The following is a 26,297-nucleotide window of genomic DNA, read 5'->3' as shown; positions in this document are numbered from 1 at the left end:
GCCGAAGGAGAACTGCTCTCTCTGGGATCCGAGAGCAGCCCCCTCGGATCCAATGTGTGGATCGGAGCCGGCTCTCAAGCAATCTGATCCAAAGGGCCAGTATGCTCCAACCGAGACAGAGCCGAAGACACACCTCCTGATCCGAAGCTCAGCTCTCTGCTCCGAGAGCTCGGATCCAAAAACGGACCTGACAAACTTGTGTGCCGTCATTGCCGAAGTATGAGGTACTATCGGCACCGACACTCCCCCCGGCTCCCATGCTACCCGGCTCCGAAGGCTCCGAGACCCGGAAGTGGGTCGGAGATGGAGCATTCGGGGAGAAAAAGGGGGTCGAGCTCCCCCCTAAGGGGGGGAGGCAGGAGCCCTCCCATCTGCAGCTGGGCCTGGAGGAACCTACGCATCATCCGGTCCATGTCTGCATCGGACAATCTTCGGGTTGACCTAGAGGAGGTCACTGAGGCAGGCCAGGAGTGCCGCCTCGATGACCTCGAAGGTGGCCGGGTATCCTTCGGCTCCGGGGAAAAGCGGGGTGAATGGAGCCAGGAAGGTGAAGGCCCGGGGGGCCCTGGGAGAAGCTGCTTGCTTGGCCGGCGGGGCCGAGGAGGAAGACTCGGCCCGCCGCTTGTGGTGCTTCTCTTTTCTCCTCTCTCTCCTAGCTTCCCTCTCCTCCTGGCCTGAGGTGGGAGGGTGAGTCCCGGCCAGGGGAGCAGGGATGGAAGGTGGCACTGCCACGGCCGCGGCAGGTGCCACGGAGGGAGAGGAGGGCGAAGTCGAGTCCGGGGGGCAACAGTCCCGCCAGAATCAACTTCAACCTCCTGTCCCTCAAAGCCCTGGGGTTGAAGGCTGCATAAATAGTGCAGCCTGAGGAGAGGTGCTCAACCCCAAGGCAGATAACACACCGAGTGTGGCCATCCGCTGGGGACAGCTTATGGCCACACTCGGTGCATTTAGAAAAGAAGGCTTTAGGGGCCTCAGACATGACTAATGACAAGATTACACTAGGCCCAAAGACAAACACGCCTTCACACACACGGGGGGGAGGTAATTTAACTAAAAATTAACTACAAAAAACAGTTAACAATTAGAAACTTACTAAGGAGTAACACACACACAGATTTTACTGTTATAACAGAAAAAGAAAAGGATTTTCCTCACAAAAACGATCTACTCCCACGCCTGGAACTCATTCAGAGCTGCTGACCGAACCGCGGCAAACGAGATTTGGGGTCAGGAAGGGATAGCAGGGGATTATGGGCAAGGGAGAGGAGCTTGGAGCTCAGATCTTAGCTGTTTGAAGCTGCCGGCTCAGATCCGATATGGATCCGATACCCACAAGTTGATGGACAAATTAAGTTAACTACTTCAGATCAATGATTCCACTCATTCACTGCCTGCAACAGGAGTTTCTATGGTGGGCAAAGGCATGTCACCAAAACATGGGACTGCCCTTCACTCTACCCCCTGCCAGCCAAACCTTAACAACCTTAACAACAGAAGCATCAGATTATGCCTGGGGGGCCCACATGGCAGGAAGATGCATTCAGGGCTTATGGACACCAAAAAAAATGCATCTTCATATCAACCAGAAAGAGATGCTAGCTGTTCAAAATGCCCTAACAGCCTTCAAAGACTTACTTCATCCAGGACAGCTACTAATAAAGATGGACAACACCACAGTCATGTGGTATATAAACAAGCAAGGGGGCACACACTCATACCCCCTTTGTAGATTAGCCATGGCACTGTGGGACACAGCTTTGACATACCAAATACACCTTCAAGCTCAATTCCTGCCAAGAAAACAAAACACTCTGGCAGACGATTTAAGCAGAAACCTTATGGATCCTCATGAGTGGAAACTAAATTCACAAGTCTTCAGCATGATAACAGAGAAATGGGGGAGCACAGACATAGATCTTTTTGCCTCCCCTCAAAATTATCAGTTGAAAAGATTCTGCACAAGGGCTTATCACAGAAAAGCATGGAAAGTGGACGCCCTATCTTTCAGTTGGAAAATCAGTTTACGCCTTTCCTCCTCTGCCTCTTCTACCCAAGATCCTTCTAAAAGTCAGACAAGAGAAGCCAAAGATAATATTAATTGCCCCAGACTGGCCCCGCCAATACTGGTACCAATCCTAAGGATCTTGGCTCAATACCCAGCTTGGACATTGCCTCAAAGACCACAACTACTGTCCCAGGAAATAATCAGATCCTGCACAATCAACTACAGACTCTGAACCTGGCAGCATGGCTAATCATGTAGTCATACAAACAACATCTCTCAGTAAAGCTGTGATGGATGTCATTTTGGAAGCCAGGAGGCCTAGTACTAGCAAATCTTATGCTGACAAATGGAATCAAGCACAAAGAGCTGATTCAGCAGAACCAAATATTCCTCAGATATTGCGATACTTAACTGAAATGCTTGACAAAGGCCTATCTTTCTCATCAATCAAAATCCATGCGTCTGCCATTTTGGCTCATTACAATACAGAGCCACCAATCTTTTCTCATCCTTTACTAAAGCAGCATCTTAGAGGAGCCAAAAATTTAAGGCCTCCTAGAAGATCACCATTACTTGCATGGGACCTCAATTATGTGTTGGAAAAGCTCATACTGCCTCCATTTGAGCCAGCTGCTACCGCTGATCTAAAGTTCTTATCATGGAAACAGCTCTGCTACTAGCAATTACTTCAGCAAGAGGGGTTTCAGAGCTACAGGCCCTCATGGCTGTAGAGCCTTTTATCATATTTTACCCAGACAGGGTGTCTCTGTGGACAAATCCTACTTTTATGCCTAAGGTGGTTTCCAGTGTGGCTCTTAACCAAACAATTCATCTGCCAGCTCTTTATCCAAATCCGCAGAACAAGGGGGAGAGAATTCTGCATTTCTTGGACGTACTCAGACAGCTAAGATTCTACTTGAGCAGGACAAAAGCTCTAAGAAAAACTGAGCAATTACTAGTGTCATATGCTGCAGGATCAGAAGGAAATGCTATTTCAAAGCAGACAATTTCAAAGTGGATAAGCCACTGCATCCATTTCTGCTACTTACACCATGGTAAACCTGTATCCAAGGGCATTAGGTCTCATTCCACCAGAGCTGCAGCTACTTCAGCAGCCTTTCTCAGAGGAGTACCAACCAAAGACATTCTAGAGGCTGCTACTTGGCGTTCTCTTCACACCTTTACAAAGCATTACCATTTGCCTCTCTACTCTAAGTCTAGGGCAGGCTTTGCCACTGCAGTGCTGCAGGGCCTTATAGCTGCACCTAATGCTTTTTAGTTCCAGCCTCCCAACCATAGCTTTGGGATTCTACCCAAATGTAATGACTGTAACAGTGAAACACAAAGAACATAGTACAGATGTTCGTGTTTCACTGTTGCAGTCATTACACTTGGGTTATCCTGCTGGCAGGCGACCCCCAGTCGGCCCGAGTTCCAAAGTCTTGGTCCGGCGTCTGTTGCTGTCGCCTCTTCCCTGATGTCAGTGCACCAGGGGTATAAAAGTTGCAACCAACGCCATTTTCTTCTGTCTTTCTTGCTGCGCGGTGCCCGAAGCAAAAGCAGTTCGCAAGTGCCGGTCGGCCGACTCCTGAGATTTTCAAATTTGAATTTCAGAACCGAAGTCTTCAATAAAGCTAAGTACCCCGTTGGGGAAACTTTTTCTTGCTCCAGACCGATGTCAGTAAAAGTTAATAATTGTATTTCTTGTGGGAAGCAAATACCTCATAAGGACTTTTACTCTTACTGCATTCCTTGCCTAGGCCCTGACCACGACATTACGAGTTGTCGGTTTTGTGCTAGATTCAATAAACGCACTATTAAACGTCGGTTTGATTTTGCTTTACATTATTTTGGACGAAGATTTAATTACATAATGCTGTCAGAACAACCGATGACCGGAATGTATAAAAAAACGCAAAGACAAAGGAAAAGACAGGCATCCGAGGTCCAAAACCGACGACAAAGCATCTTCTAGGCCAGTCTCCGGTTCGCCGGTTCTCAGTGAGGTGCTTTTGCAGCCCCGGACACCCGCTACCTCAGAGCCACAGGCCGTGACCGACAGCCACGTGGAGACACCGAGGCCTGTGGAAATTCAAGGTATTTGGCCTACGGAAACTATACCCTCAGATGGGTCCGGAGCCACTGAGCAGGCATCAGTTTCTGAGGGTGTTTTCAGACCTTCACAGCTTACAAGTAAAGCTACTACAGCAGCAAAGACAAAGTCAAAAACACCATTAAAGACAAGGAAACAAGTGCAGCATTCTCCAGAACAGTCATCCATGCCAAAGAAACAGATGCTTAAAATGGCCGAAGACCTTATTACTTTAATCAGGGGCTCCCATCCCCCTCCTGACAAAAGGCCTAGGCAAGACACTGATTATGATTCCTCTGACCAGGTTTCCATTTCCTCTGCTTCTTCTTCTGACCAGTGTTATTCTCTCCCTCCCTATGAGGACTCTGATGCTGAAGAGTCCATTCCTTCAGTCTCACCGCCTGAGGATTACTCTTTTGGGGAAACCCTGCACACCATGAGGGAGCATTTCCATTGGGAGAGCCAGGATTACTCAGAATCCAAGAAAAGGCTCAGAGATTTCCTTTTATTGCCTCAGCACAGGCCCCTGGCTATCCCCCCTGTGCTTGATATTGTAGATGATGCTTTTTCTGAATCCAGTCTGTCTCCAGATTCTTTACCCCCTGCACCAGTAAAGCCAGACAGGTACTACAGGGTCCCTGACTCATAAATTTCTTTATAAAAACCCAGCTGCAGACCCAGAAACAATTTCTCAGGGTCCTAAAGGGGTTAAAGCTTCCGCTGCCAAAAATCCTGTCCCCTCAGATAGGGATTCCAGAGCTCTGGACAGATGGGGGATAAAAGTTTACACTTCTGCTACTTTAGCTGTAAGAGCTTTAAACTGTCAGTTTCACATGCATAAATATCAACAGTATCTCATGTCATTTTTAAAGCAGAAAATGGTTACAAATATAGAAAGTCCTGACAGTAAAGAAATGCAGGATTTACTGCATGCAGTTGAACAAGTAGGAAAGCATACTCTGCAATGTGGTTTTGATTCATTAGAGGCTTCTTTTAGAGCCGCAGTTACAGGCTCAGTTATTCAAAGACATGCTTGATTGAAAGAACAAAGTTTACCTGACCATGTTAAAGTAAAATTATTGGATGCTCCACTACAGCATGATACTTTGTTTGGTGTTAAGGCAGAAGAGGTGTTAAAGAAAATGGAGGATAAAGCAAAGTCAATGCAAACTGTGAAAGATTTCTAACAGGTTCAACCACCTAGATTTAGCAGAAACTGGCCTTCAAAAAATTGGTCCATTCCAGTGTCAGACAGGCCACAAAGAGGCAGATACAGATGCCCAAGAGGCAGATCTCAGCCCCAAGGCTCCTACAGACCTAAACAATGGGGTGCTTCAGCCCCCAAAGGAGGAGAAGACAAATCACAACCTTATAGGAAACAGTCACAATGACTTCCCTCTGCAAATGCCAAGCTCTTACCAGTTGACAGCACCCCTAGGGGGAAAGCTAGCACTTTTCTCAAAAAAATTGGCATATGATCACCCAAGGCCAATGGGTGCTGAATATAGCTTCTCAGGGGCACAGGTTCCACTTCCCATACGTTTCCAAAACCAAAAGGTATGCCTAACCTGCCACAAAACCAATGGGCAGTTGCACAAAAACAGATTGCTGCTCTTATGGATATGGGAGCTATTCAAAAAGTTCCACAAGAAGAACAGGGCCAAGGATTTTACTCACGGCTTTTCTTAGTACCCAGAAAAGACAAAGTCTGGTGACCAATACTGGACCTGTCAATCCTAAATACTTTCCTGGATGTTCCAAAATTCAAAATGTTAGCACTAGAACAACTTCTGTCCATGCTGGGCAAGGAGGCTTGGCTAGTTACTTTGGATCTCAAGGAGGCATACCAGCATGTCCCAATCAGGCAGTTGTGCAGAAGATACCTCAGATTTCTAGCAGGCTCGATGCATTACCAATTCTCTGCACTGCCCTTTGGCTTATCTTCTGTGCCCAGGGTCTTCACAAAATACCTGGCACCAGTAATTACATTTTGCAGACAAAAAGGAATTCAAATATATCCCTACTTGGACGACTGCCTTATTCAAGCAGAGAGCAAGGACACTCTTCTAAAGCACCTGGCGTTTGTAAAAAGATTACTAATTTGCCTAGGGTACACAGTAAACGAAAAGAAATCAAAAGTAGTGCCCTCTCAAGAGATAATATTCCTGGGTGCAAGCTTAAATACAACTACCCAGATGGCATATCTCACGCCAGACAAACAAAGGCAACTGACTCATTACTTTCAAATGATGGCAACAAAGACCCAGCTCCCTGCAAGAAAAATTCTGTAGGTCCTGGGTTTCATGGCATCTTGCATTCTACTAATTCCATATGCAAAACTGCATGTGAGGAAACTACAGTGGTATCTAAAAAGTGTTGGGACTCAGCATTGTCACAGCCTAGCGACAATCATAACCTTGATTCCCTGCCTACAACAGGAGTTTCGATGGTGGTCCCAGGCCTGTCACCACAACAAGGGACAGCCTTTCACCTTACCTACAGCCAGGCAGACAATAACGACGGATGCATCAAATTATGTCGGGGAGCACATATGGCAGGAAAATGTATTCAGGGCACGTGGCCCAAGGAACAAATGCATCTTCACATCAGTCAAAAAGAGAAGCTAGCTGTACAGAATGCCCTGACAGACTTCAAGGACCTAATACATCCAGGACAACTATTAATAAAGACGGACAATACCACAGTTATGTGGTACATAAACAAGCAAGGGGGCACACATTCCTACCCCCTGTGCAGACAAGCCATGACTTTGTGGAAAACAGCACTGGCCTACCAGGTACATCTGCAAGCACAATTCCTGCCAGGAACAAAAAATACACTGGCAGACGAACTAAGCAGAAATCTCATAGATCCTCACGAATGGAAGCTAAATCCACAAGTGTTCAACATGATAACAAGGGAATGGGGATGCCCAGACATAGATTTTTTTGCCTCCCCTCACAATTGCCAAATACAGAAATTTTGCACAAGGACTTATCACTCTCAAGCATGGAAAGTGGATGCTCTATCATTCAGCTGGAAAAACCTGACAGTCTATGCCTTCCCTCCGATGCCTCTTCTCACCAAGGTGCTTCTAAATGTCAGACAAGAGAGGCCAAAAGTGATCCTGATTGCACCAGACTGGCCACGCCAGCACTGATACCCAATCCTAAAGACTTTGTCCCACTGATACCCAATCCTAAAGACTTTGTCCCAAGACCCACCTTGGCCTCTACCTCAAATCCCTCATCTTCTGACACAGCAAAACAATCAGATTCTGCACAGTCAACTCAGAACCTTAAACCTGGCAGCATGGCAGATAATGTAGCCACTCAGACTGCACCTCTCTCTAAAGCTGTTATGGGTGTAATTTTGGAAGCCAGGAGACCCAGCACTAAGAAATCTTATGCAGAAGAATGGAAGAGATTCTGTGCTTGGAACCAGGCACAAGGGCTCGACCTACTGGTCCCTAATATACCTCAGATTTTTCAATACCTGACTGAGATGTTGGACAAAGGCCTATCCTTTTCATCTATTAAAATCCATGCCTCTGCCATTTCAGCTCATTACAATACAGATCCTCCTATTTTTTTCACATCCTCTACTACAACAGCACCTCAGAGGAGCAAAGAATTTAAGATCCCCTAGGAGAGCACCAGTGCCTACTTGGGACCTCAATTTTGTTTTAGAAAAAATTAAAACTGCCTCCATTTGAACCAGCCAGCACAGCTGGTCTAAAATTCTTGTCATGGAAAACTGCTCTGCTCCTAGCAATAACTTCAACAAGAAGAGTCTCAAGAGTTACAGGCATTGATGGCTGTGGAACCTTTCCTCATTTTTCATCAGGACAGGGTTTCTCTTAGGACGAACCCAACATTCATGCCAAAAGTGGTCTCCAATGTGGCCTTAAACCAAACCATTCATTTGCCTACTTCCTACCCAAATCCCCAGAATAAAGGGGAAAGATTTCTGCACGCTTTGGATATACACAGGCAGCTACTTGGACAAAACAAAAGCTTTCAGAAAAACTGAGCAACTGTTTGTAGCATATGCTGCAGGATCACAAGGAAAACCTATTATAAAGCAGACAATCTCCAAATGGATAGGACACTGCATCCGCTTCTGTTATGCACAACATGGCAAATCTGTGCCTAAGGGCATTAGGCCTCATTCTACCAGAGAAGCAGCCACTTCAGCAGCTTTCCTCAGAGGGGTACCAACCAAAGACATATTAGAAGCTGCAACCTGGAGCTCAGTGCATACTTTTACCAAGAACTACCACCTCCCTCTCTACTCCAAATCCAGAGCAGGCTTTGCCAATGCAGTTCTGCAGGGCTTGTTAGCTTCGCCAAATCCAATCTAGACCCAGCCACCCAACCTCAACTTTGGGATTCTACCCAAGTGTAATGACTGCAACAGTGAAACACAATGAACATAGTACAGTTGTGTACCTACCATAAATGTAGATGTTCAAGTGTATTCACTGTTGCAGTCCAGGTTACCCACCCACCATCCCCCTCTTTGCTGGGACTATTCTGTGCTTCTCAACTCTATACAACCTATGTGGTGTATTTGCTTGTAGATGAAGGAAATGTTTATAGTAATTTATGCATGGTTGTTTGGCATATTTTTATCTTTTCAGCCTTCCTGTCTGGGGACACCTGACATCTAGGATGAGAAAAACTGAAGAAAATGGCGTCGGTTGCAACATTTATACCCCTGGTGCACTGACGTCAGGAAAGAGGCGACAGCAACCGACGCCGGACCAAGACTTTGGAACTCAGGCTGACTGCGGGTCGCCTGCCAGCAGGATAACCCAAGTGTAATGACTGCAACAGTGAATACACTCGAACATCTACATTTATGGTAGGTACACAACTGTACTTTTTGTACACTTACCATAAATGTAGATGTTCGAGTGTATTCACTGTTGCAGTCCAGGTTACCCTCCCGCCATCCCCCTGTCATTCTCAAGTTTCTTTCTTTCTCTATCTTCTACAACCTATGTGGCGTATTTGCTTGTAGATGAAGGTAAAGTTTATATTGATGCATGTGTGTATATATATATATATATATATATATATATATATATTTATAATTTTGCTACCTTTTTGGGGGCACATGACATCGGGGGCAAGAAAAACTAAAGAAAATGGCGTTGGCTGCTTGTTTTATACCCTTGACGACCTGACGTCATGGAAGAGAAGACAGCAACTGACGCAGAACACAAGACTTTGGAATTCAGGCCGACTGAGGGCAACCTGCCAGCAGACTACCCAAATGTAATGACTGCAACAGTGAATACACTCAAACATCTACATTTATGGTAAGTGTACACAACTGTACTATATCCTGAATGAGCCACAAAATGCTGTTAAGTGTGCTGTCTGAAACAGCCACAGTTCATACTTTAGTCTGCATAACTCTCTCAGAACTATGCAAAATTTACTCAGCTTGATGGACTTATGCACATCTGCTCTCCTGACCTCCATTCTCCCCAAACATTGCAGCATCTTTCTAATTGCAAATGCTTGCGTGGTGTTCTTCCACCTCGAACCCTTTGGTAACACCTAATTGGTGCCATGTGTGCACCAGGACTTCACCTAGACATACTCAACTTTTTTAAACTAAAAATGTAACTTAATAGCTGTGGTATAGATACTGGTCATTTTATTTGCCACAGTGCATCAGCCCTTGTTTCTATAAAATGGACAATACATTTCTGATAAAATACTCATGTAGTTGAATGCAATGCTTTCTTTGTCATGCTTCATATCCATTTTTCATCATGTCCCAAATGTGTTGTGGAATCCTTTAAGTCTTTGGTTCATAGGTTCGTAGGTTGGTACTAGGCTATCGGCCCTAGGGCCAATACAAGCCTAGCCATAACAATTCCCTGGCTATTTCTTCTCACACTATTTACTTCCCTGGACCCCTGTCTAGCAGGGTGACTGACTTGATCCCCGGGGTGTATTTCTTTTCTCCCATCCAATCATCAAGGTTACTTTTGAAGAGGGTCAAAGAGGCGCTCTGCTTGATATCTATGGGCAGTCTATTCCAGAGTCTGGGGAGTCTCTGGATCAGGAACCTATCCCTCCAGCATGTTTTGTTTATTGTGATGACAAAGTTTAGATCCCTGGAGCATGTGGCCCTGAGGGATTGGGATTTCTTTAAGTGTAGCATGTCCAACAGCTCTGGGTTTGACATGGCCTTGTATGTTAAGCAGAGATCACCTTGGAGTAGACGATATGCAACAGAGTATAGTTGGAGTTTTTTAAGACGGTCAGCATAGTACATCTGCTTTAGGCCTGTGATTCTTTTAGTGAGGTATTTCTGCGGCCTTTCCAGTTGTTGCACATGTCTTGAGAGGTACATATCAAGTGGGGTGTTGTATTCTATAATGGGTCTAATGATGGATGAGTACAGTGGGACAATGACCTCCTTTTTCCTGGATGAAAAGCCTTTAGAGATGAGGTCTGCCACATAGAAGGATTTCCTGACTGTTGTGGCGATGTGGTTATGGAAGGTGAGACCACTGTCCACCTGTGTCCCTAAGTCTCTTATCACACTTTCGGTCTTTAGTGTACTGCCAACTATGTGGTAATTCACGGGTACATGTTTTTTTCCCAAAGGGGATAACTATACATTTCTTGGCATTGAGCATGAGCCAATGGCTCTGGCACCAAACATCTGCTTCTGTAAGGCCCTTTTGTAGAGTATCCACATCATTTGGGTCTCAGAGGAGGGTCCAAAAGGTTCTTATGTATTTTTGGTGTGCCAAAAATTGTAGGGATCTTTGGTGCAATCATGGTTAGGTACTGGAGAGTATCACCATCGATACTACTCTCCAAAAAGAGGTCATCTAGTGTTTCTCTAATTTTCTTGTATGCTATATTTAATTCATTAACACTTGCTCCCATATAAGTGTCTGATTGTAAGAGGGCCAACATTTTGTCCTCATAGGTACTTTCATCCATGAAGACAAGGCCTCCGCCCTTATCTGGTTTCATTATTCTCACTCGGCATTCATTCAGAAGTGCAATAAAGTCCAATTCGTAATTGGATATATTACTTCTGATGTTAGTATTAGTTCTTTTCTTACAAAACATTTGCCTGAAATCAAGCTCGCACATTCTTTCAAAAATGCCGAGTGCACCAGAAATGAGAGGATTAAAAACACTAGACACTCTCAAAGGGTTCAGCAACCTAGGTGTATTCCCTAAAGTTGCTGCTAAATTTAAGTTACGTACATACAACTTAAAATCTAATAACATTTTCACCAAGTCACATCTTTTTTCTGGTACAAATGTTAACCCACGAGAGAAGAACTCGATTAGGGGAGGCTCAACAGTCAGGACTGTATAATTATAAATTTTAAAGTCACTATTGGAAGATTTCCATATACTCGGTCCTGTATTTAGGCGTGTAATCATCTCCTCCTCTGATTGGCTCTCCTCTTCCTCTGTGGTTGCCTCCTGTTGTTGGATTTCGTGTTGGAGTTGTTGGACACTTGGGAAAATCCTGATTGTTATTGTCACCCTTACTTGTGTTTTGATTTTGCCTCTCGGAAGGAATAGTATTATTCTGATTTTTAATACGTTCACTACGACGAACAACCACTGGTTCGTCGTTACTCGTGTTCCCATCCAAGTTGGAAGTATTTATAGAGGCTTCACCATTTTTGTCTGGTAGTAAACTCATATTTTTAAATTGAAGTGTAAATATGTGTTTAGCAGTGAAAATATTAATCTTTTTATTATATGGATTGATTGTGATCTTTAGTCTTTTAAAATGTTAAGTCTTATTTGTGGCTGGTCCTTTAAACTCCACTGTTTAATTATCTAATCATTTAACTATTCAATTATTTAGTTATGTGTTTAAGTATTTTTTGTATTTAAATTGCATCCTGAGTACTGTTATCTTGTCTGATGAAGGTTGAGCAATTGGCTTGACCGAAAGCACTTACAGTTACACAGTTACTGGTATTAAAAGCCTGTGCGGATTTCTTCTAAGCTGTTTCCTTGCTTTTTGTTTTTTAAATAGTTTTCTACTTTGAATTTGTGTTCATATTGGCAATATCCTTGGGATCAGTATATTTAATGCCATTCTGTTGTAGCTCAGAGCAGATCTGAGCATTGCCATTTAGATTAATGACATAGTTATAGAATGCCTTGTGGTTGTCTTTGAAATCTTTGGAAATTTTATTTTCGTAACTGGCTTTGGAGGATTTTATGAGGGATCTCACCTTCTTACTGAGGCTGGAAAGGGAGTTTTTTGCATCCTGGTATTTTTCTCTTTTCTGCAACAGTTTCTTCCATTTGTTGTAAAGTTTGTTTATGGCAGGGGACCACCAGATTGGCTTCCTTTTTTTGGAGGAGAGCATTTTGGTTCTATTTGGGATGGCACGATTCTTGCCTGAGTGGATGTGCTCGTACAGTGCCTTAGTGTAGGACTCAGCAGTCGAACTTTCTGTTCCCGTCTGCATGGGTGTCATGAAGTTTGTAACCTCTGACTTGAGTAGCATGAAGTTGGCTTTGGAGAAGTTTTTTATGGAGGTTTCCTTACTGGGGGGTGGGGCTGGGATGTGGATGTTAAGGGTGATTAGCTTATGGTCTGACCTGACTAATGAGGGGGTGACCATAGGTGTGGAGCATGTTGGTAATGACCAGGTCTAGGATATTGGAGCCCCTGGTGGGACTATGGATTAGTTGATCCAGGGCATTGGAGTTTATGAATTCCAAGAACCGTTGGGCAAAGGTGTGGTACACGAGTAGTTTTCCCAGTTAATGGCAGGGTAGTTGAAATCACTAGGGTAGGGTGTTTGGTTGTATATATTGTGTCTGCTGCTGACAATTGCCTGAGCCTGTCCCACTGAAAATGAGAAAGTCTGCAATAGCATTCTCCTTCATAGTTATGCTGTGTTCTGAGTGTTATGTTGTGCTACCTGCATTTCCATGCAAAGTTTAGCTTTTTAAGCATTTGTTTGACTGAAGCAGTCATATTAACCTTCGTAAATGCAGTTTGCTCTATTCATGTATTATATTTTACCTTTATGTATATGTACAGTTTTCTATATTCGTGCATTTCATATGTTAATTCTACTTAGATGTAGAATTTTGCTTTTAATTCAGAACCCAGACTAAGCCTGGCATTGGTCATTTGTGATAGTGTCGTACCCCAGTAAACAAGATACAAACAAAATACAATAAAATACATAAAACCTTTACTTGCCCTGTGTTGCTACTCCTTCATCCCCACATGCTTACATAGCTAGCTGACTACTCTGATATTGTGCCCCACAACAAACTTTGCTTTTCGTGCAGCTCTCACCCTGATGTGTAGTGCCCTAGCCCTCTCCCCTGATGTGTACTGCCCCAGCTAAGTAGATGCCAGACTGTACTCATTACCATCCCTTAAATCAGAACTCTGCAAACCATTTCCCATTTAAATGCCTCATAAAGAATACCTGTAAATTGTTAAATTGGAAATTCTGCATGACAACTGGAATAGTAATTCACGTTATCTTATTCTTAAAGTAACAAGATCCATGTGCTCTTAATAAAGGATCTACTGTACTCACATTGTGAAACTTAACACTTTTGCCGCAGGCCCGCAGAACACTGAACCACCAACTGTACTGTAAAGTGAAGCAACATTCCCTTTGTCACAACTCCATTTTGCTTCGTGAAATGCTGTTTTTTTTCTATCTACTTTATTGAATATCACTTGATGTAGGCAAATTTACATTTATAAAGAAGTAATCAAACTGTATTAACAAATTAACAAGCATTGTACTTCACATATGTTTCCATAAATAATATAACCTAAGCAACACTACATACATTATTCAGTTCCTGTCCCATTCTTTTAAACAAGAAACATCTTTATTAAACCATCACTTACATCACAAGCAATCATACGTTTATATAAATGGAGACAAACCATACTGACATCAAAAGGTGCTTCGACAGAGTATTAAGGGTGTGCACGCTTATGCAACCAGCTTATTGTACGTTTTTTATTTTTTATATTTTTTCCCCTAACAGATTTGTTTGTTTTTCAATTGAATTGTACAGGCTATAGATCACACTTAAGGTGGGAAAAGTTTTGAAATGATTTATTGTGGTCTCATTCTTTTTACATCACAAAAACCTGGCATTTTAACAGGGGTGTGTACACTTTTTATATCCACTGTATATAATGTTTTAACAGAGACAAGTCTCTCACACATAGCCACAACATAAAACAAGCAGGTTGTCAGTACCACACATCACACTAATTCATTCAGACACAACTCAGACCAAGCGCATAGACTTATGTATTTTGAAGCTGTTAAAGGTAACTTATGTAAACTACAAAGGCCTCCTAAGTATAACCTAAAAAACAAGTACCCTCAGCAACCTGTGAAATGCAGAACACAGGCAACACCAACCTTGAAACATACATTTAGGAGTCACATTGTCTCAACTCAAAAATGCAAATGTCCATATAATTCAATATTCCAGTTATAGGTGATTCTGTTGTGAGATACAACAGTGCAGCACTCACCAAGCTGTACAAGGAGAGGGTCACAGTCACTTGCTTATCTGGTGTCATGATTTGCCACATCTGAGCACCCCAAATACACATATGGCACAGTCACAGTGCAGATGGAAATAGGCTGAACAAGGAGAAGATTACTGTTAGCTGCCTGTCGGGTGCCAGGATCCGCCACATAACACAAGCACTCGGGTCACTCCAGAACAAGTACAAATATGACTCTGTCATTGTCTATGTTGGTGTGAATGACCTGAGCCATACCTCCCTGGACTACATGAAAAGAGACATGGAGGAGCTCTCTGATCACGTAGCCCAGGCCGGTATGACCCTGACCCTGAGTAGCATCCTGCCCTCACCAAGAACGATACCACGGTGTAGAGAAAAAATTATCAATTTCAAAAATTGGCTAAGCTTCTGGTGTCATTCAAAGGGGATCCAGTGTCTGTCAGCCTGGGATGACATGCTCGACAAGCCACGCTGCTTCGCTGGAGACGGTTTGCACCTGCCACCCTTAGGCTTTCGAATACTGGCCAAGGCTCTTGCCAACCCCATAGTGCCTTTTTTAGGCAAGGCTCAAAGGACAAACCCACCGCCGTAAATAGCACAAGTAACAAAAAACTGAGGGTAATGCTACTCAATGCCAGAAGTCTAAACTTCAAAATGCATGCACTCGAGGCACTCCTCAGTATGGAAAAAATCAATATATGTGCAGTAACAGAAACCTGGTTTAAGGCTCCAGAGAGCACCCCAGCACTACCAGGCTACAACTCATACCATACATTTCGGCCATAAAACCTGGACCGAAATACAAAAGGTGGGGGAGTATCCATATTCATCAAGGATACCCACACCTCCAGGTTAGTGGCACAGCACGATGCTTCAGAGATCATCCACATGCAATTAACAATGGGCAAAACTGCTAATTAAATTATAGCTTGCTACAGATCACCCACCTTGTCCCAGGACCCCCACTCAAATTCCTGGAAACACTGGGAAACATAAAGGTCCTACCAAACACCCTGATATTGGGTGATTTCAATTGCCCAAACATTAACTGGGAGAACTACTCAAGTACAAACTCCCTTGCCCAACATTTCCTAGAATTTATAAACTCAAATGCCCTGGATCACCTGGTCAACACCCCCACCAGAGGTGACAACATATTGGACATGGTCATCACCAACATGGGCGACTGGTGTTCCACACCAGAGGTCAACCCCTCGCTGGTTAGATCTGACCATAAACTAATCACTCTGGATATCCACATTCCGCCACCACCCCCGGTCAAAGAAACCACTGTGAAAAACTTTTCAAAAACAAACTTCAGGTTACTTAAGACCGAGGTGGAAAGTTTCAAAGCCCCCATGCTAAAGGATAATGCTGTCCAAGCTGCAAAATCCTTTACTAATGCACTCTGTGGGCACCTACAAGAATGCATGGATCATGCTATCCAAAACAAAACCGAGACTCACTCCTCCAAGAAAAGGAAACGAGTCTGGTGGACCCCTGCCATAAACAAGCTATACAGTAGAAGGAGGAAACTAGTACAGAAAAGAGTAAAATCCCAAGAAGGGAAGACATCCCTGATCAGTATCAGCAAGAAACTACCTTCCCTCATAAAATCATCCAAGGCTAGCTTAGAAAGAAAACTTGCCGTGGACTCCAACGATAACCACAAGGCATTCTTTTAACTATGTCAAGAATCTAAGTGGCAATTCTCAAATCTTCTCGGAGTTGGTGCAGAATGGCACATAATACACTGAACCGACCCATATAGCCAACATGCTGGCAGATAGGTTCAGTGCAAACTTCACCCCCCTCTCACCCCCAAAAGGGCCCATAACTATACCAGAAGAATGTAGTGCCCCTGAAATCACAGACACTCAGGTTAAAATAGCCCTCTCCAAAGCCAAAAACACAGCACCAGTGGGACTGGATGGTGTCTTAGACTGCGTCCTACACGAGCTCAAAGATGAATTAACTCCTTACCTAAACACACTGTTTAAACTTAGCCTCTCCACAGGCTACGTGCCCACAGAGTGGCGCACAGCAACGGTTATTCCACTCCACCAAGATGGAACCACAATGGACCCCGGTAACTATCGCCCTATGAGCCTGACTAGCTTGGTCTGCAAAGCTATGGGGCGCATCATCATGGATCTCATTAACAGAGACATTGGAAACCTGCAAACACTGTACCCTACCCTGTTCGGCTTTGTTAAGGGCAGATCATGCCTCCTAAACCTGGTGGACTTCTTTGAGACAGTTACCAAGGCTATAGATGAGGGAAAGGTGGTCCACACAGCTTACCTAGGCCTTGCAAAGGCCTTCAACACCATTCCCCACTCCGGTATTATAGACAAGCTCACCAGCCTGAACATAAACCCCTACATCATGAGATGGGTTGCGAACTGGCTCATGGACAGAACCCACATGGTAAGAGTTGCGGGAGCTAGGTATGACTCTAAACCGGTTACAGGAGGCGTTCCCCAGGGCTCAGTCCTAGGACCCCTCCTGTTCGGCATATACTTCTCAGAGGTACAGGCAAGCACAGGAGGACTATGGCTGACCAAGTTCGCAGATGGCTGCAAAATAGGGGCTATAATTGACTCTCCGGCTGACACAGACATCCTCTAAAAGGGTCTCACTGAGACAGATACCTGGTGTCAAAACCATGGCCTCAAGCTAAATGCCAAAAAGTGTATAGTCATCACTTTTGGAAAAATCAAAGTACCCACAAACTACCACATAGGTGGTAGCCCCCTAAATACGGAAGACGTAATAAGGGATCTGGGGACCCAAGTAGATGGTAACCTCTCCTTTGATAATCAAATTGCCAAAGTGGTTAGAAAATCCTTCTACGTGGTCCACCTAATCACAAAAGGGTTTGCATCCAGATCGAAAGAGATCATTGGGCCACTCTATGCATCACTCATCAGACCCATCATATAGAGTACAGTGCCCCATTTGGGATGTACCTTACAAGACACCTGCAACAACTGGAAAGACCACAGAAGTACCTCACCAAGAAGATCACTGGCCTGAAGCAGATGACCTATGCAGCTCTACTGAAAAAACTCCAGCTGTACTCTGTTGCATACCGCCTACTCTGAGGTGATCTCTGCCTGACATAGAAGGCCATGTCCAACCCAGAATTGATGGACATGCTTCACCTAAAGAAAACTATATCCCCTCGAGCCACACGCTCCAGGGATCTAAACCTCACCACAACAATAAATAGGACGTGCTGGAAGGATAGATTCCTGTCCCAGAGACTTCCCATGCTCTGGAATAAGATTCCAATCTACATTAGGCAGAGCTCCTCACTAACCCTCTTCAAGAGAAACCTTGATGAGTAGATGAGAAACAGAAAGTTTACCCCAGGGATCACTTCAATGGCTCTGCTGGACAGAGGCACAGGGAACTATTGTAAGGGGGTTTTGAAAGCCAACACATTCCGGCTAGGCTTATAAATGCCTTCGGGCAGATAGCTTAGTACCTACCTATGAACCTATAACTTGAGATGTTCCTCCCTGTACTATATGAAGAGAGACATAGCGCAGCTCTTGAAATGTGTCCACGGCAGGTATGAACCTACCTTTGAACGGTATTCTATAATCAACAACAATAATGCCACTATATAAACAAAAGATTATTGACTTCACTTGTTGGCTTAGCTAATGGTTCATTCAAGGGGGTGCAATATATATCAGCCTGGGTTAAGATGGTAGACAAACGCAAACCAAGGCACTAAATACCAAGAGGTCAAAAAATGCAAAAGACTGCGATTCAGGCAGGCAGCACTCGTGCATTTTTTGACCTCTTGGTGCTTGGTGCCTTGGATTGTGTTTGGTATAGGGTGTTCATGGGCGTCTTGCCTCCTTGTGGTTATTTATAAAATGGTAGACAGTTCTAACTGCTTTGCCAGGGATGGCCTGCACCTGTACTTCCTAGGCTTTTGTATATTAACTAATTCCTTATCCACACTTGTAGTGCCTTTTTTAGACAATGTGTAACACAACATAATCTAGATAACATGAAGGTATTGCTGCTTATTGCTAGTTGCCTTAACCAAAAGAAAAAGAAAAATCCACCCCTACAAGCATTACTTAACTTGGAATACATTTACATATGTATTGTCAACGAGACCTATTTCAAGACTAGTTGGAGCACTCAATCAGTGCAGGGTTTCATTCCCTACCACACATTCAAACCCACTGCACTAGATAAAGGTATTAAAGGAGGCAGCTTCTCCATATACCTAAAACAATTATGCCTCTGTAGTCATTAGACAAGTGAATGACCTGGAACTCCTTCATGTACAACTTACTATCAACAAAACCTTTATCATATCATAGCTAACTACATGGCCTCCTCTATGTTCCCATCATCCCATACCTCTTACCTGAAAAATATGAAGTCCCTATATAGATACATATATATATTAAGCCAAACACCATTCTGTTAGATGTCTTCAGCTACCCCTTCTATCAGCTGGAAGACTTGTATGCTCTCAAACATGTGTACACAGAAGTTTCTGGACTCATCAATACAAATTCTCTGGAACAGTTGGTACACATCCAAACCTGGAGTGATAAAATCCTAGACTTAGTCCTTACCAATATGGTACAGCTTTGACCCCCACCCATTGTAACTTCCTCCCTGGTAACACTAGACCACAAATCAGTCACATTCACCATAAGTCTAAAGCAGAAGAACCTTACAGCACCTTAGTATTCAGAGATTACACTAATGTTAATCTTCTAAAACTCAGTGCTGACTTGGCTAAATTTAAAATCCCCTTTCCAGTTTGATGATCCTGATGCTTATGTGGAATCCTTTACTGCCACATTCTATGCACAAGTCAATAGCTGCATACATACAGCTGTCCCTCTTAAAAGTAAATGCAACACCAAAATTAATAATAAACCCATATGGTGGAACCCTAGTGTAAACAGGCTCTGTGTGTGTGAATAGGTTCATAGGTAGATACTAGGCTATCTGCCCTAGGGCATTTATAAGCCTAGCCAGAGTGTATTTGGCTTCCGCCTCCCTATTAGATTAGCCTACTGTGCCTCTGTAAAGTAGGTCACAGAAGGTACCCTTTTAAGATTAGTTTACTGTGCCTCTGTCTAGCAGGGACACAGGAGAGATCCCAGGGGTGAATTTGCGATTTCCCATCCACGCGTCCAAATTTCGCTTGAAGAGGGTCAGCGAGGGGCTATGTCTAACATGAATTGGGATTCTATTCCAGAGTGAGGGAAGCCTTTGGGAAATGAATCTGTCCCTCCAGCATGTCCTATTTATTTTTGTGCTGAGGTTTAGGTCCCTGGAGCGTGTAGCTCTAAGGGACTTGGATTTTTTGAGGTGGAGGATGTCCATTAATTCTGGGTTTGACATGGCTTTGTACGTCGGGCATAGATCGCCTCTGAGTAGGCGGTAAGCAACTGAGTAGAGCTGGAGTTTCTGTAGTCGAGCTGCATAGGACATCTGTTTGTAGCCCATAATCCTCTTGGTGAGGTACTTTTGGGGTCTCTCCAGTTGCTGCAGGTGTCGGGTAAGGTACATCCCAAAAGGGGCATTGTATTCAATTATGGGCCTGATGAGTGACGAGTAGAGGGGCACAATGACCTCTCTTGATCTAGATGCAAACCCTTTCATGATAAGGTTGGCTATATAGAAGGTCTTTCTAACCACTTTGGCAACGTGATTATCAAAGGAGAGATTACTATCTACATTGTTCCCCAAATCTCTAATTACTACTTCCGTACTTAATGGATTACCACCTATGTGGTAATTTGTGGGCACCTTGTTTTTCCCAAAGGGGATGACTATGCACTTTTTAGCATTTAGCTTGAGGCCGTGGCTCTGGCACCAAGCATCCGTCTCTGTAAGACCCTTTTGTAGGATGCTTGTGTCAGCTGGAGATTCGATTATGGCCCCCAGTTTGCAGTCATCTGCGAACTTTGTCAGCCATAATCCCCCCATGTTAGCCTGAACCTCAGAGAAGTATAAACCGAACAAGAGAGGTCCCAGAACTGAGCCCCGTTCAGTTGGGATAGGCATTTGCTCCTTTGGGGGTGAAGGGGGGGAGAAGTTTGCGCTGAATCTGTCTGCCAGGATGTTGGTTTTGTCTGTAGGTTCGGTATATTTTGTACCGTTATGCAACAATTCAGAGCATATCTGGGAGTTTTCGCCCATGTTTCTGACATAACTAAAGAAGGCCTTGTGATTATCTTTAGTGTCTAGGGCAATTTTTCTTTCGAAACTGGCCTTTGATGATTTTTATGAGGGATTGAAGTTTCTTGCTAATACTGATCAGAGATGCCTTCCCTTTTTGGGATTTTGCTCTGTCATGTAGTAGCTTCCTCCTTCTGTTGTATAGCTTATTTATGGCCGGGGTCCACCAGACCGGTCTCCTGTTTTTGGAGGAGTGAGTCTTAGTTTTATTTGGGATAGCACGATCCATGCATTCCTGCAGGTGCTCATAGAATGCATTTGTAAAGGATTCTGCGGATTGGGCTGTATTATCCTCTGGCCCAGGGGCTTTGAAGGATTCCACTTCAGTCTTGAGAAGTGCAAAGTTGGCTTTGGAGAAATTCTTTACAGTGATTTCCTTGGCCGGGGGTGGGGACGGGATATGGATGTCCAGGGAAATTTGTTTATGGTCTGATCTTACCAATGAGGGGTTTACCTCTGGTGTGGAACATAGATTCCCCATGTAGGTGATGACCAGGTCCAATATGTTGTTCCCTCTTGTGGGAGTGGTGACCAGTTGTTCCATTGCGTTAGAGTTTATAAATTCAAGGAACCGTTGGGCGAGGGTGTTTGGGCTTGAGTAGTTTTCCCAGTCAATATTTGGGTAGTTGAAGTCACCCAATAACATAGTGTTTAGAGAGATCTTCATATTCTCCAGTGTTCTCAGGAATGCCAAGTGGGGTTCCTGTAATAGGCAGGGTGTTCTGTAGCAGGCTACAAACTGAAAGGCAGTTTTGTCCGCTGTTAGTTGCACATGGATGGTTTCCGATGCTTCGTGCAGTGCCACTAACCTGGAGGTGTAGGTATCTTTGAATATAGATAACTCCCCCTCCTTTTGTTCTTTGGTCCAAGTTTTGGGGCCGAAACGCATGGTATGAGTTATAACCTGGTAGTGCTGGGGTGCTCTCAGGAGTCTTGAACCAGGTTTCTGTTACTGCACAGACATCGATTTCCTCCATACTGAGGAGAGTCTCGCATATGTGCATCTTGAGGTTTAGACTTCTGGCATTGAGTAGCATTACCTTTAGTTTTTTTATCTTTGGGCTGTCTATGGAGGTGGGTTTGTCCTTTGAGCCTTGCCTAAAAAAGGCACTATGGGGTTGGCAAGAGCCTTGGCCAGTATACGAAAGCCTAAGGGTGACAGGTGCAAGCCGTCCCTAGCGAAGCAACGTGGCTTGTCGAGCATGACATCCCAGGCTGACAGACACTGGATCCCCTTTGAATGACACCAATACTTTAGCCAATTGTTGAAACTGATCATTTTGTCTTTATACTGTGGCATCATTCTTGGTGAGGGCAAGATGCTACTCAAGGTCAGGGACATACCAGCCTGGGCTACATGGTCAGAGAGCTCCTCTGTCTCTTTTCATGTAGTCCAGGGAGGTACGTCTCAGGTCATTCACACCAGCATGGACAATGACGGAGTCATACTTGTACTTGCTTTGGAGTGACCTGAGTGCTTGTGTTATGTGGCGGATCCTGGCACCCGACAGGCAGCTTACAGTGACGTTCTCCTTGTTCAGTCTGGTGAGTGGGACGTCAGTGAGCCAGACAATAGAGTCCCCTATAACAAGTGTATTTGGTGTGTTGTTTGGCCTTATGGGCTGTGACTGTGAGGCACACTGATTTTGTGAGATATGTGATTTGTGGGTATTGTTGAGGGGTGGCTGTTGCTTGGATATCTGCTTAGGTGGTCTTTGCTTTTTAGGCAGATTTTTATTTAGAGCCTCCGGGTATGTTTTTGTGTGTTTATGTATTGGGTATGCAGATGCAATAGGTCTGTGTGATTTGTGGTGTGGGTGGTTACTTTTTCCTCCTGACTGACTGTGCCAGTCTTGGGTTGAGAAAGCTCTGCCTCCAGTTTGGCTGTGTAACTGCATCTCTCACATGTATTAGAGTTTGTTGGAAGGAGGAGAGGGTTGTCTGTGTACATAAGGCAATTGTAACATTGCCTCAAAATTCCCAGATTCACCAGCTGGACTGGAGAGTAACCTTGAAACTGACCCTTGGACATACCAGATTAGTATAGGGAACTGTTTTTTTACTGATCAGATTAGGGAAGGGAACTGATTTTTCACTTGATCAGGAAGGACCAATCGGGAGTCGAATACTTATGAGAAGTCAAGGAAGGTGTAGTGCTTTAGTTAGTTAAAAGTGAAGAGCAGACTTTTTGGAGCCTGGAATAGTTTAAACTTGTTTAGGCGGCGCTGCCCGACGCTGCTCAGCGCGCAAAAAGATAGTTGTAGGTTTTTAAGAGAGAGAGATTAAGGGTTTAGAATTGACCCAAAATGGCCAATAAAACTACAGCTTCTAGGTAGTAACCACTCCTCCAGGGACAGGCAGACTGTTCAGTGTTAACCACTCCCACTGGTGAACACAGAGACTTCCCTTTAGCCCAAGCAAGCACTGGCCTTCTAGAAACTTCCAAACAGTTCAGAACAGCAAATCTGTAACTGAACTTTCTTAACTTTCAGAAAGTGGGAAAAAAGCAAGATTTTTTTTTCTTTTTGTTGTAGTTTAAAGGTAGCAGAGATACACAAGCAGCAAAATAATCATAACAGTGCAATAAATGACCCCACACTTGAGTGCTAGGCCAAAATCAGGTAAAATGCAGTTTTTAGAGAAAAAAAATGATTTTAAATTAAGTGCAACACAGGAATTGCAGTAAACAGGCTCTAGATGTGTTCCAAGTACTGTTACTGTTACAGATATAAACTTTAGCAAGCCGGAAAATGCCAAAAGGTAGGCGGCAAAGCAGTAAAACTTAACAAAAAATCAGAAGAAAATACTTAAAATCACAAAAGTGGCTCCTTTTCTTCTCTCAGCATTTTCTCCTCTTGGTAGGTGCTTCAGCAACAACTAGCAAGCCTGTAAAGATGCCAAAACCACGAGGCAGCCTGGTTTTAAGAGAAGAGAGATCAAGGAGTTTAGAATTGACCCAAAATGGCCAATAAAACTACAGCTTCTAGGTAGTAACCACTCCTCCAGGGACAGGCAGGCTGTTTAGTGTTAACCACTCCCACTGGTGAGCACAGAGACTTCCCTTTAGCCCAAGCAAGCACTGGCCTTCTAGAAACTTCCAAACAGTTCAGAACAGCAAATCTGTAACTGAACTTTCTTAACTTTCAGAAAGTGGGAAAAAAGCAGGATTTTTTAGTTTTTTTTTCTTTTTGTTGTAGTTTAAATGTAGCAGAGATACACAAGCAGCAAAATAATCACAACAGTGCAATAAATGACCCCACACTTGAGTTCTAGGCCAAAATCAGGTAAAATGCAGTTTTTAGAGAAAAAAACTATTTTAAATTAAGTGCAACACAGGAAATGCAGTAAACAGGCTCTAGATGTGTTCCTGCTTTTTCCCGATTAGGGGTCACCACAGCGGAACTCCGGTCCGCTAATGATTGGCAGTAGATTTTTACGTGCTGAGTTGCTGGCCCTGACGCACAACCTTCAACAAAGGTATGCCCATTCACGCATGTCTCCACACAGAAGACGCTCTAGCTGAGAATCAAACAGGCAACGTCTTACTGTGAGGTGACAACGCTGCCACAGCACCACCACCACCGTTCGTAAACAGGCTCTGTAATAAAAGAAAAAAAATAATTGCATGCAAAAATATGTTTCTCTCTCATCATGCCAAAAATGGTACCTGCTAAACTTAACAGCAAAATCCAAACAGTGATCAAATTAACCAAAGTCACATATGAGGAAAAATAGCCACCCAGTTGAAGGATAACCTCAAAGCCTTCTTACTTTGTTGTAAACCTCAAAAATAATGCTTGGCACTGTGCAGAGTTAATAATAAATTATTTTTATTTATTTATTTAACATTTATTGACTGGAAATTCCGACTAGAACAGAGCCTATTTTCAATGGAGACCTGAGGAGAAATTCTCCAGATGCATGTCTTTGGAATGTGTGAGGAAACCCACGCGAATGCAGGGAGGACATGTAGACTTCGCACAGAAGGAACCCCAGGCGAGAATAGAACTGGAGAACCTCTTTCTGTGAAGCAGCAATGTTAGCCACTGCACCCCACAATCTAGTATCTCATACTCAGACCTAGAGGACACAGCCAGTCTACTGATAGAAGGATTTAACTCAAATTTTAACACCCTTTCCCCTCCTGTACTTCCAGATAATATACCCTTATATACAGCGTCTTCTCAAATCTCTCAAAAACAAGTCCTTGTGTCACTATCCAAGACTAAGAACACTACTTATATGGGACTAAACAACATACAATGCTGACTTGGCAGACCCTCTAAAGAGACTATTCAGTATCAACATCCAAATAGGCTTTGTACTGAATGAATGGAGGACAACAACAATTAATTACTCCTTTGCACAAAAGTGGGGTGTAAGTGGATGCAGGTAATTATAGACCCATAACTAGCCTCATCTGTAATGCTATGGAAGGGATCATTACAGAAATAATAACATAGGTAACCTACAAACTCTTGACCCAATCCAGTTTCGATTTGTTAAGGGCAGATCATGCCTACTTAACCTGGTTGACTAATTCAAGAAGGTTACTGAAGCAGCGGTTGAGTGCAAATCAGTATACATCATGTATCTTTACCTCACAAAGTCATTCAGCACCATCCCCGTACTTGGGTGTGTTGCATATGAACTCTCACAGCTGAATGCAACTCCCTACTCTCACAGCTAAATGCAACTCCTTGCATAGCTAATTGGCACACAAGTAGAACCCAGGAAATTACGGTGGAAGACTCAACCTCCTCCAAAAGACCTGTGTCTCGCAATTTACCTAAGGGTTAGTCCCTCAGCCACTCCTTTTTGGCATTTATTTACCAGGTCAAAAAACAAAGCAAATGCTAAGGTTTTATGGTTAAGTTTGCAGATGATGCCATCATTAATTCCCCAGAGGTTGCCAAGATCATCTAAGAAGGCTTTTCCCTAACAAATAGCTGGTGTCAAAACCAAAGACTAAAACTAAATGTCAAGAAATCTGTAATAGTATTGTTTGACAAACATGACTTCCCTTGTAACTATCACATCAACAACACCCCCTGAAAGTTGATCCTGGTGTTAGGGATCTGGGAACCTATGTAGACAGTGAAATGCCCCTGAACACCCTATATCCACTATAGTAAGGAACTCTGCACAGCTTATATCAAATGGTATGGCGTCCAGGTCCAAGAATGTAGACACTCCACTGTACTCAGCTCTCAACAGGCTGATCACCGAGTACAATACCCCTTTCAATGTGTACCTGTCCAAACTCTTAAGTCAAGTCAAGTAGAGTCTACAGTGCTTTCTCACTACAGAAATCAAGGACCTAAGTCACAAAAGTTATACAGATCATTTCAAGGTCTTGTCCCTGCATGTATAAAGGATCAACATACCTTATCCTTTCTGACCTACTGCACATTCTTAAGT

The 26,297-nt window shown here is 43.7% G+C and overlaps 1 protein-coding gene across 2 annotated transcripts in view; it reads left to right on the top strand.

Annotated features, from left to right (window-relative positions):
- Nucleotides 1–26,297, top strand: part of PRKCZ (protein kinase C zeta) — a 4,411,399-nt gene that overhangs the window by 2,793,922 nt on the left and 1,591,180 nt on the right. The gene's annotated exons all lie outside the window — the stretch shown is intronic.

Source organism: Protopterus annectens, chromosome 2.part1 (assembly GCF_019279795.1).
Source record: "Protopterus annectens isolate FY-2018-M chromosome 2.part1, PAN1.0, whole genome shotgun sequence".
Lineage (NCBI taxonomy): Eukaryota > Metazoa > Chordata > Ceratodontiformes > Protopteridae > Protopterus > Protopterus annectens.
This window is presented reverse-complemented; position numbering and strand designations above follow the sequence as displayed.